Here is a 13,877-nt window from a genome sequence, read left to right on the forward strand (position 1 = left end):
CACACACACACTTGACACACACTGGACACACTCATACACACTGGACACACACACACACACACACACACACACTGGACACACAAACAACCTGGACACACACAGTGGACACAGGCACACACTGGACACACAAACACACACACGCAGATTAATTTCGTCAAAAGTTTAGTATTCGTAACATATTCCTTGCCTGTAGTGATTACATCAGGCGTGTGATTCTACAAACTTGTTGAATACATTTGCAGTTCGTCTTGGTTGTGTTTTGGATGATGTTTTTCCCAATAGAAACTGAATGGTGAATAATGTCCTGTCATTTTGGAGTCACTTCACTTGTATTGTCAGTAAGAATAGAAGATGTTTCTGTACACTTCTACATTCATGTGGATGCTACCATGATTATGAATAATCATGAATGAATCGTGAATGATGATGAATGAGAAAGTTACAGAGGAACAAGGATCATACCCCCTCTGTTATTGGTAATGGTGAGAGGTTAGCATGTTTTGTTGTAGCCTCTGTAACTTTCTCACTCATTATTTTTCATGATTCATTCATGATTTTTCTTAATCATGGCATCATCAGGATTAATTTAGTAGTGTTTAGAAACATGTTATCTACTCACTTAGACAGAAGATTAATCCAGTCATCATCCACCATTCAGTTACTATTGGACAAAACATAACCCAAAACACACCCAAAACAAACTGAAAATGCAACCAACGAGTTTGAGTCACAAGCTTGATGTAGTCATTGTGTTCAAGGAATATGGGACCAAATACTAAACTTTTGACTACTTTAAAACACTATAAGTGAATTGGTCAGAATACTTATGACTTCTTCAAATAGGGGGACTAGATACATAAAGGGCTTTCATTTCTAAAAGGTGAAACAGATATGTATTAAAATACCCTCAAATAAAAGGTGACATTATATACTGTCACCTCATATGAAACATTTGATCTCAAATACAAAATGCTGGAGTATAGAGCCACATTTAAAATGTTATCTTTGTCAAAATAGATATGGTGTGGACTGTATATTCAATACAATCTAAATCTGATACCTCATTGTCTGTCTTTTGACTGATACTGCTTTTTAAACTGCTCTGGTCAGTCAACTCAAATATTTGTACTATACATGTTTCTCTCTACAATCAATATATGATCATTTCTAATAATGAAACATTCATTAATTTATGAATAGATATGGCAGGTTTCAGGACACTGATATATCTGAATATGTTGAAAAAATATATTGCCACTCTATTTTCACCACCAAAGAATAGCAGTGTGGTTTTAATATGATTTGACTCTTTGCAGGCTGTCAGGCTGTCTAGTCACAGAGGAAGGCTGTGCTTCTCTGGTCTCAGCTCTGAAGTCAAACCCCTCACACCTGAGAGAGCTGGATCTGAGTAACAATGACCTGAAGGATTCAGGAGTGAAGCTGCTCTCTGCTGGACTGGGGAATCCCCACTGTAAACTGGAGACTCTGAGGTCAGTATTCCTGTAGTTGGTCAACAAGTGATAACTGTTCACCAGATCCACATGTGTTTACCAGGCACACATAGTCCACACCATATGTGTTTGGACAGTGAAGCTTACAGTTTTACATTTGGTGCTATGCTCCAGCATTTTGGATTTGAGATAGTATATAATGTCACCTTTTATTTGAGGGTATTTTCATACATATCTGTTTTACCGTCTAGATACGAAAGCACTTTATGTGTCTAGTTCTCCCATTTGAAGAAGTCGTAATTATTTGGACAAATTCATTTAGTCAAAAGTTTAGTATTTGGTCCCATATTCCTTACCTGCAGTGATTACATCAAGCTTGTGATTCTACAAACGTGTTGAATGCATTTGCAGATTGTTTTGGTTGTGTTTTGGTTAATGTTTTTCTCAATAGAAACTGAATGGTGAATAATGTCCTGTCATTTTGGAGTCACTTCACTTGTATTGTCAGTAAGAATAGAAGATGTTTCTGAACACTTCTACATTCATGTGGATGCTACCATGATTATGAATAATCATGAATGAATCGTGAATGATGATGAATGAGAAAGTTACAGATGAACAAGGATCATACCCCCTCTGTTATTGGTAATGGTGAGAGGTTAGCATGTTTTGTTGTAGCCTCTGTAACTTTCTCACTCATTATTATTCATGATTCATTCATGATCTTTCTTAATCATGGCATCATCAGGATTAATTTAGTAGTGTTTAGAAACATGTTAATTACTCACTTAGACAGAAAATTACTCCAGTCATCATCCATCATTCAGTTACTATTGGGCAAAACATAACACAACCAAAACAAACTGCAAATGCAACCAACGAGTTTGAGTCACAAGCTTGATGTAGTCATTCACCACCAAAGAATAGCAGTGTGGTTTTAATATGATTTGACTCTTTGCAGGCTGTCAGGCTGTCTAGTCACAGAGGAAGGCTGTGCTTCTCTGGTCTCAGCTCTGAAGTCAAACCCCTCACACCTGAGAGAGCTGGACCTGAGCTACAATCACCCAGGAGACTCAGGAGTCAGACTGCTCTCTGCTGGACTGGAGGATCCACACTGCAGACTGGAGAAACTCAAGTATGTAGAGGGTTTATGTCAATGTTCATATCAGACATGTTGGAGTTATCAGGCTAGTTAAGACAAACATTCTGACCACCACTTGGACTAAGTTATATAAAGACTGTGTGTGTGTGTCCGGTGTGTGTGTGTGTGTGTGTGTGTGTGTGTGTTCACACACTGAACACACACTGTACACACACACTGGACACACACTGAACACACACACACACACACTGGACACACACACACACACTGGATACACACACACACACACTGGATACACACACACACTGGTCACAAAAACACTAGACACAAAAACACTGGACACACACACACACAGGACACACACAGACACTCACACACAGGACAAACACAAACTTTGTCTAGTGTGTGTGTGTGTGTCTAGTGTGTGTGTCCCCAGTGTGAGTGTGTGTGTGTCCAGTGTGTGTGTTTGTCCAAATGTGTGTGTGTGTGTGTGTGTGTGTGTGTGTGTGTGTGTGTGTGTGTGTGTGTGTGTGTGTGTGTGTGTGTGTGTGTGTGCAGTGTGTCCTGTTTGTGTGTGTGTCCAGTGTGTGTGTGTGTCTGTGTGTCCAGTGTGTGTGTGTGTGTGTGTGTGTGTGTGTGTGTGTGCAGTGTGTCCTGTTTGTGTGTGTGTCCAGTGTGTGTGTGTGTCTGTGTGTCCAGTGTGTGTGTGTGTCCAGTGTGTGTGTGTGTGTCTGTGTGTGTATGTGTTTGTCCTGTGTGTGTGTGTGTCTGTGTGTGTGTCCAGTGTGTGTGTGTGTGTCGTGTGTGTCTGTGTGTTTGTCCAGTGTTGTGTTTGTGTGTGTGTGTCCAGTGTGTGTGTGTGTGCACGTGTATCAGTACACACACTGGACACACACACACACTGGACACACATACACACTGGACACACACACACACTGGATACACACACACACACACACTGTAAACACACACACTGGACACATACACAGAAAGGACACACACACACACACAAAGGACGCACACACACACACACTGGACAAACACACACACTGGACACACACACACTCACACTGGACACACACACACTAGACACACACACACACACACACACACACACACACACTAGACATACACACACACACACACACAGGACACACACACACAATGGACACACACACACACTGGACAAACACACACACACACACACTGGACACACACACACACATACATTGGACACACACACACACACACACTGGACACACACACACACACACATTGGACACACACACACACACACACACTGGACACACACCGGACACACACATAAACACAAAAACACACAGACTTACTCACACTGGACACACAGACACACACACACACACACACACACACACACACACACACACACACTGGACACACAAACACAAAAACTGGACACACACATACACTGGACACACACACAAACACTAGACACACACACATACACTAGTGACACACACACACACACACACTAGACATACACACACACTGGACACACATACACACACTGGACAAACACACACACACACACACACACACACACACACACTGGACACACACACACACACACACACACTTGACAAACACACTGAACACACACACACACTGGACACTCACACACACACACACACACACACACACTGGACACACACACACTCACACACAGGACAAACACAAACTATGTCTAGTGTGTGTGTGTGTGTGTCTAGTGTGTGTGTGTCCAGTGTGAGTGTGTGTGTGTGTCCAGTGTGTGTGTTTGTCCAAGTGTGTGTGTGTGTGTGTGTGTGTGTGTGTGCAGTGTGTCCTGTGTGTGTGTGTGTCCGTGTGTCCAGTGTGTGTGTGTCCAGTGTGTGTGTGTGTCCAGTGTGTGTGTGTGTTTGTCCTGTGTGTGTGTGTGTGTGTCTGTGTGTGTCCAGTGTGTGTGTGTGTGTCGTGTGTGTGTGTGTGTGTATGTGTGTGTTTGTCCAGTGTGTGTGTGTGTGTGTGTGTGTGTGTGTCCAGTGTGTGTGTGTGTGTGCACGTGTATCAGTACACACACTGGACACACACACACACTGTACACACATACACACTGGACACACACACACACACACACACTGGATACACACACACCGGACACACTGTAAACACACACACTGGACACATACACACAAAGGACACACACACACACACAAAGGACGCACACATACACACACTCAATGGACAAACACACACACTGGACACACACACACACTCACACTGAACACACACACACTAGACACACACACACACACACACACTAGACATACACACACAATGGACACACACATACACTGGACAAACACACACACACACACTGGACACACACACACACACATACACTGGACACACACACACACACACACACACACTCACAAACACACATACTGGACACACACACACACACATTGGACACACACACACACACTGGACACACACACACACTGGACAAACACACTGAACACACACACACACAAACTGGACACACAAACACACAAACATTCTGACCACCACTTGGACTAAGTTATATAAAGACAGTGTGTGTGTGTGTGTCCGGTGTGTGTGTGTGTGTGTGTGTGTGTGTGTGTGTGTGTGTGTGTGTGTGTGTGTTCACACACTGAATACACACTGTACACACACACTGGACACACACACACACACTGGATACACACACACACTGGGCACAAAAACACTGGACACAAAAACACTGGACACACACACACACAGGACACACACACACACTCACACACAGGACAAACACAAACTTTGTCTAGTGTGTGTGTGTGTGTCTAGTGTGTGTGTGTCCAGTGTGAGTGTGTGTGTGTCCAGTGTGTGTGTTTGTTCAAGTGTGTGTGTGTGTGTGTGTGTGTGTGTATCAGTACACACACTGGGCACACACACACACTGTACACACATACACACTGGACACACACACACACACACTGGATACACACACACACACACACACACTGTAAACACACAAAATGGACACATACAAACAAAGGACACACACACACACAAAGGACGCACATACACACACACAATGGACAAACACACACACTGGACACACACACACTCACACTGAACACACACACACTAGACACACACACACACACTAGACATACACACACACACACCCACTGGACACACACACACAATGGACACACACACACACTGGACAAACACACACTCACACACACACACACACACTGGACACACACACACACACACTGGACACACACACACACACATACACTGGTCACACACACACACACATTGGACACACACACACACACACACACACACACACTGGACACACACCGGACACACACACAAACACAAAAACACACAGACTTACTCACACTGGACACACACACACATACACTGGACACACACAAACACACACACACACACACACACACACACACACACACACACACACACACACACACACTGGATACACAGACACACACACACACACACACTGGACACACAAACACAAACACTGGACACACACACACACACTGGACACACACACACACACTGGACACACAAACACAAACACTGGACACACACACAAACACTGGACACACACACACACACTGGACACACAAACACAAACACTGGACACACACACAAACACTGGACACACACACACACACTGGACACACAAACACAAACACTGGACACACATACACTAGACATACACACACAAACACTGGACACACACACACACACACACACTGGATACACAGACACACACACACACACACACACACACACACACACACTGGACACACAAACACAAACACTGGACACACATACACTGGACACACACACACACACTGGACACACAAACACAAACACTGGACACACATACACTAGACATACACACACACACATTGGACACACACACACACACACACACACACACACACACACTGGACACACACCGGACACACACACAAACACAAAAACACACAGACTTACTCACACTGGACACACACACACATACACTGGACACACACAAACACACACACACACACACACACACACACACACACACACACACACACACACACACACACACACACACTGGATACACATACACACACACACACACACACACACACACTGGACACACAAACACAAACACTGGACACACATACACTGGACACACACACACACACTGGACACACAAACACAAATACTGAACACACACACACTAGACACACACACACACACACACACTAGACATACACACAAACACACACACACTGGACACACACACACACACAATGGACACACACACACACACTGGACAAACACACACACACACACACACACACACACACACACACACACTCGACACACACACACACACACACACACACATACACTGGACACACACACACACACACACACTGGACACACACACACACACATTGGACTTGCACACACACACACACACACACACACACACACACACACACACACACCGGACACACACACAAACACAAAAACACACAGACTTACTCACACTGGACACACACACACATACACTGGACACACACACACACACACACACACACACACACACACACACACAGACACACACACACACACACACACACACAAACTGGACACACAGACACACACACACACACACACACACACATACACTAGACATACACACACACACACTGGACATACACACACACTGGACACACACACACACTGGACAAACACACACACACACACACATACACTAGACATACACACACACACACTGGACATACACACACACTGGACACACATACACACACTGGACAAACACACACACACACTGGACACACACACACACTGGACACACACACACACTGGACAAACACACTGAACACACACACACACACACTGGACACACACACACACACATACTGGACACACAAACACACACACTTGACATACACACACACACTGGACAGACACCGGACACACACTGGACACACACACACACACACACACACTGGACACACACTGGACACACACACACACACAGGACACAAACAGTGGACACACACACACACACAGACACTTGGACAAATGTATATACTCACTGTTTGTGTGTGTGTTTGTGTGTGTGTGTGTGTGTGTGTGTGTGTGTGTGTGTGTGTGTGTGTGTGTGTGTGTGTGAGTTCAGGTGTATCCCTCAATGACTGTTTGTTCTTCTGCTTACCGCTACAGTGTGGAACATGGTGGAGAGAACACAATGAAACCCGGACTTAGAAAATGTGAGTGTTGACTGCTGTGAAGAATATGACTAAGAATAAGTCTTAATTCAAGTGAAGTCAAAGTCAAAGACCACCATCATTACTTACTTGGTCATATTAAATATCAGCTGTAGTTCTACAGAAGCACAAATCAGGGACACCAAAGTTTACAAAGAGTTGCTTTGACAATGTGTGTGTCTATGTGTGTGTGGGTGTGTGTGTGTGTGTGTGTGTGTGTGTGTGTGTGTGTGTGTGTGTGTGTGTGTGTGTGTGTGTGTGTGTGTGTGTGTGTGTGTTTTCATGCTTGTTCAGGATGTGTGTGTGTGTAATTAATGGGAATAAGTGTGTTTTATATTACCATACAGTATAACAAATGATCATTCAACATGTCTCAAGTTACCTTAACTTCTCCTTTTGATACCTAGAAACATCTACATTAAATGAATTAGTGAAAAGTGAGTTAACATTCTAATGTGAATGATGATGATTTCTAATATTGTGTCTGGTTTCATCCATCAGATGTCTGTGATCTCACACTGGACCTAAACACAGTAAACAGATTCCTCTCTCTGTCTGAGGAGAACAGAAAGGTGACATGGAGGAGAGAGGAGCAGCCGTATCCTGATCACCCAGAGAGATTTGAGTTATGTGGACAGGTGCTGTGTAGAGAGGGTTTGACTGGGCGCTGTTACTGGGAGGTAGAGTGGAGTGGGAGAGGGGCTGTTATAGGAGTGGCATATAAAGGAATCAGCAGGAGAGGAGGGGTTAATGACTGTGGGATTGGATTCAATGACAAGTCCTGGAGTCTGTTCTGCTCTGACAACAGTTACTCTGCCTGTCACAATAATAAGTCCACTACCATAGACGTCCGCCCCTACAGATCCCACAGAGTAGGAGTGTATCTGGACTGGCCAGCCGGCACTCTGTCCTTCTACAGAGTCTCCTCTGACACACTGACCCACCTGAACACATTCCACTCCACATTCACTGAGCCCCTCTATCCAGGGTTTAGTGTTTATTATGTTGACTCCTCAGTGTCCCTGTAAATAATAACCATGGTAACACTGACACACACACACACACACAAACACATTAAACACACACACACTGGACAAACACAAACACTGGACACACTCACACTGGACATACACACACACACACACTGGACACACACACACTGGATACACACACACACACAACAAACTGGACACAAACATACACACACTGGACATACACACGCACACTGGATACACATACTGGACACACACACACACACACACACTGGACATACACACGCACACTGGATACACACACTGGACACACACACACACACTGGACACACACACACACACTGGACACACACACACACTGGACACACACACACACTGGACACACACACACACTGGACACACACACAGCACACACACACACATACTGAACACACACACACACTGGACACACACGCTGAACACACACACACCGGACAAACACACACTGGACACACACACACACACACACACACACACACACACAGGACACACATACATTGATCACACACACTGGACACACACTGGACAAACACACCCACACACTGGACACACACACTCTGGACACACACACACACACACACACACACAGAGGACACACACACCCACACACACACACTCTGGACACACACACACACTGAACACACACACACTGGACACACACACACACACTGGACACACACACTGGACACACACACACACACTGGACAAAAACACACACACATACACACACACTGGACACACACACACACACACCGGACACACACACACACTGGACACACACACTGGATACACAAACACAATGGACACACACACACTGATCACATACACACAAACACACTGGACACACACCCTCACACACACTGGACACACACACACAGGAAACACACACTGTACACACACACTCTGGACACACACACACTGAACACACACACACACACACACACACACAGAGGACACACACACAGAGGACACACACACACTGGACACACACACTGGACACACACACACACTGGACACACACACACACACACACACACACACATACACATAGGACACACACACACTGGACACACACACACACACACACACACACACTGGACACACACACTGGATACACAAACACAATGGACACACACACACTGATCACATACACACACACACACTGGACACACACACTGGACACACACACAGAAAACACACACTTGACACACACACACACACACACCTGACACACACACACACAGGACACACACACACACACTCACACACACTGGACACACACAGGACACACACACACTGGACACACACACATACGCTGGACACACACACACACACACACTCACACTGGACCCACACACATACACACTGGACACACACACACTGGACACACACAAACACACACACACACTGGACACACACACATACGCTGGACACACACACACACACACTGGACTCACACACACTGGACACACACACAGACACTGGACACACACACAGACACTGGACACAAACACAGACACTGGACACAAACACATACACACTTACACACACACTCACACACACTGGACACACACACACAGACACTGGACACACGCTTACACACACACACACGCACACACACACTGGACACACACACTCACAGACACTGGACACACACACAGACACTGGACATGCACACATACGCTGGACACACACACTGGACACACACACACACACACTCACACTGGACACACACATGCACACAGGACACACACACTGGACACACACACACACACTGGACACACACACACATACACACCTGACACACACACACACTGGACACACATACACACTGAACACACACACACACATTGGACATACACACTGGACACACACACACTGAACACACACACACACACACTGGACACACACACACTGATCACACACACACACACACACACACACACACACACTGGACACACACACACTGAACACACACACGCTGAACACACACACACACACACACACACACACTGGACACACACTCACTAAACATACACGCTGGATACACACACACACTGAACACACACGCTGAACACACACACACACACACACTGGACACACACTGGACACACACACACACTGGATACACACACACACTGGACACGCATCCACACACACAGAACACACACTGAACACACACACACTGGACACATACACACACACACACACGCAGGACAAACACACACACACACACACACCGGACACACACACACACACACACACACTGCACACACACACACTGGACACACACATTGAACACACACACACACACACACACACACACACACACTGGACACACACACACACACTGGACACACACACACATACTGGACACACACACACACACACTGGACACATTTCCTTGTGTTGTATTTTTGAAGAAAGGAAATCCCATATAGCCTACTGGACAGGACTTTGCTATGGCATCTTCTGTTTGGGTGTCTCAGGTCAGGTCTGAGCCATGATCAGAATGTGTCTCTGTGTCTATTTCCAGCCCTGCCATTTCTACCTGTCCTGATCTAGTGTTTCACCCCTGACCTCCTCACACCGTCTCACTGTCCATGTCTGCTTTTAGCTCCCACCTCTACTTCACTGTGTTATAATGGACCTTATGCTTGTTATGTCACCTCTGTAACCAGTTATCAAACATACTGACCTTTCTGACCCTATCCCATGGCCCTACTTTCTACAACTGAACATTTAAATTCCTCTATGAGTTTTGTTTAGTGTCCATTTACTTATCTATGTATTTGTTGTATATTGGGGTTGTGCCGCATAGCATCATGGGGGTTTGTATGTATTGAGATGATCACGTTCCAGATAAATGGTTGAATTGATTCCTGTCTCCTGTCTCATCATTATTGAATTGTTATACAGACGTGGTTATGAAACCCACGAGACATAACAACAGATTGGTGATGAGTAAGTCTGAATCTACAGGAACTATTCTGTCTGGAAGAAGTGGGTTTTTACAACTGTTTAAACACACTGGACAAACACACCCACACACTGGACACTGTACACACATACACACACTAGACACACACACACACACACTGACACACACACACACACACTGACACACACACACTGACACACACACACAGTGGACACACACACACACTGGAAACACACACACACACTGTACACACACACACACACTGAACAAACACACAGGACAAACACACCCACACACTGGATACTGGACACACACACACTCTGGACACACACACACACACTGGACACACACACTGAACAGACACACACTGGACACACACACACTGGACACACACACACTGGACACACACACACACACACACACACTGGACACACACACACACACATACTGGACAAACACACACACACACACACACTGGACACACACACACACACTGGACACACACACAGACACTGGACACACATTCACACACACTGGACACACACACACACACACAGGAAACACACACACTGGACACACACACACACACACACACACTGGACAAACACACACACACACACACTGGACACACACACACACACTGGACACACACACACACACACACTGGACACACACTGACACACACACACACACACACACACTGGACACACACACACACACACACCTGACACACACACACAGGACACACACTAGAAACACTGGACACAGACACACACACACTCACACACACTGGACACACACACACACTGGACACACACACACACACTGGACACACACACACACACTGAACAAACACACAGGACAAACACACCCACACACTGGATACTGGACACACACACTCTGGACACACACACACACTGGACACACACACTGAACAGACACACACTGGACACACACACACACACACACACAGAGGACACACACACACTGGACACACACACACACACACACTGGACACACATACACACACTGGACACACACACAGACACTGGACACACATTCACACACACTGGACACACACACACACACACAGGAAACACACACACTGGACACACACACACACACACACACACACTGGACAAACACACACACACACACACTGGACACACACACTGGACACACACACACACACACACTGGACACACACAAACACACTGGACACACACACACACACACACACACACTGGACACACACACACACACACACACAGGACACACACACACACTGGACACAGACACACACACACTCACACACACTGGACACACACACACACACACACACACTGGACACACACACACACACACACTGGACACACACAAACACACACACACACACTGGAAAAACACACACTGGACACACACACATACGCTGGACACACACACACACTCACACTGGAACCACACACATACACACTGGACACACACACACTGGACACACACAAACACACACACACACAGGACACACACACACACACACAGGACACACACACACACACACACACACACACTGCCAAGTCAAACGATCACAGTATCGAACCCTGCATTCACCCTCACTCCTAGGACAGACCAGAGCCTTAGATATGCAGTTTTACAAACTGTTGTTCGTTTTGTAAGCACTACATGTCAAAGTAGTCAGAAGGTTGTGGATTCGCAGGCCACCGTGGACAAGGGTAGGGGTGAAAAGATCTCCATTATAATAAAAACACTGCATGAGTCGATCATCTTATTTGAGGTCCGAGAAAAAAATTGCCTTTTAAGGCAATTCATGCAATTCTACGTCATTTTACATGACTGGTGACAAGCAGAATCTTTTTTGATACCACAGCAGAGCATGACAACGAATGAGCTCCTGCTGCAGCACCTGATACATCTTGATATCTATACAGGCTATTGTTAAAAAAACAGTGCTAAAGCTGTCCATCAACTGGAAACATGGAGTGCAACAGT

Source organism: Coregonus lavaretus (assembly GCF_964263955.1).
Source record: "Coregonus lavaretus genome assembly, contig: HAP1_SCAFFOLD_1377, whole genome shotgun sequence".
Classification (NCBI taxonomy): Eukaryota; Metazoa; Chordata; class Actinopteri; order Salmoniformes; family Salmonidae; genus Coregonus; species Coregonus lavaretus.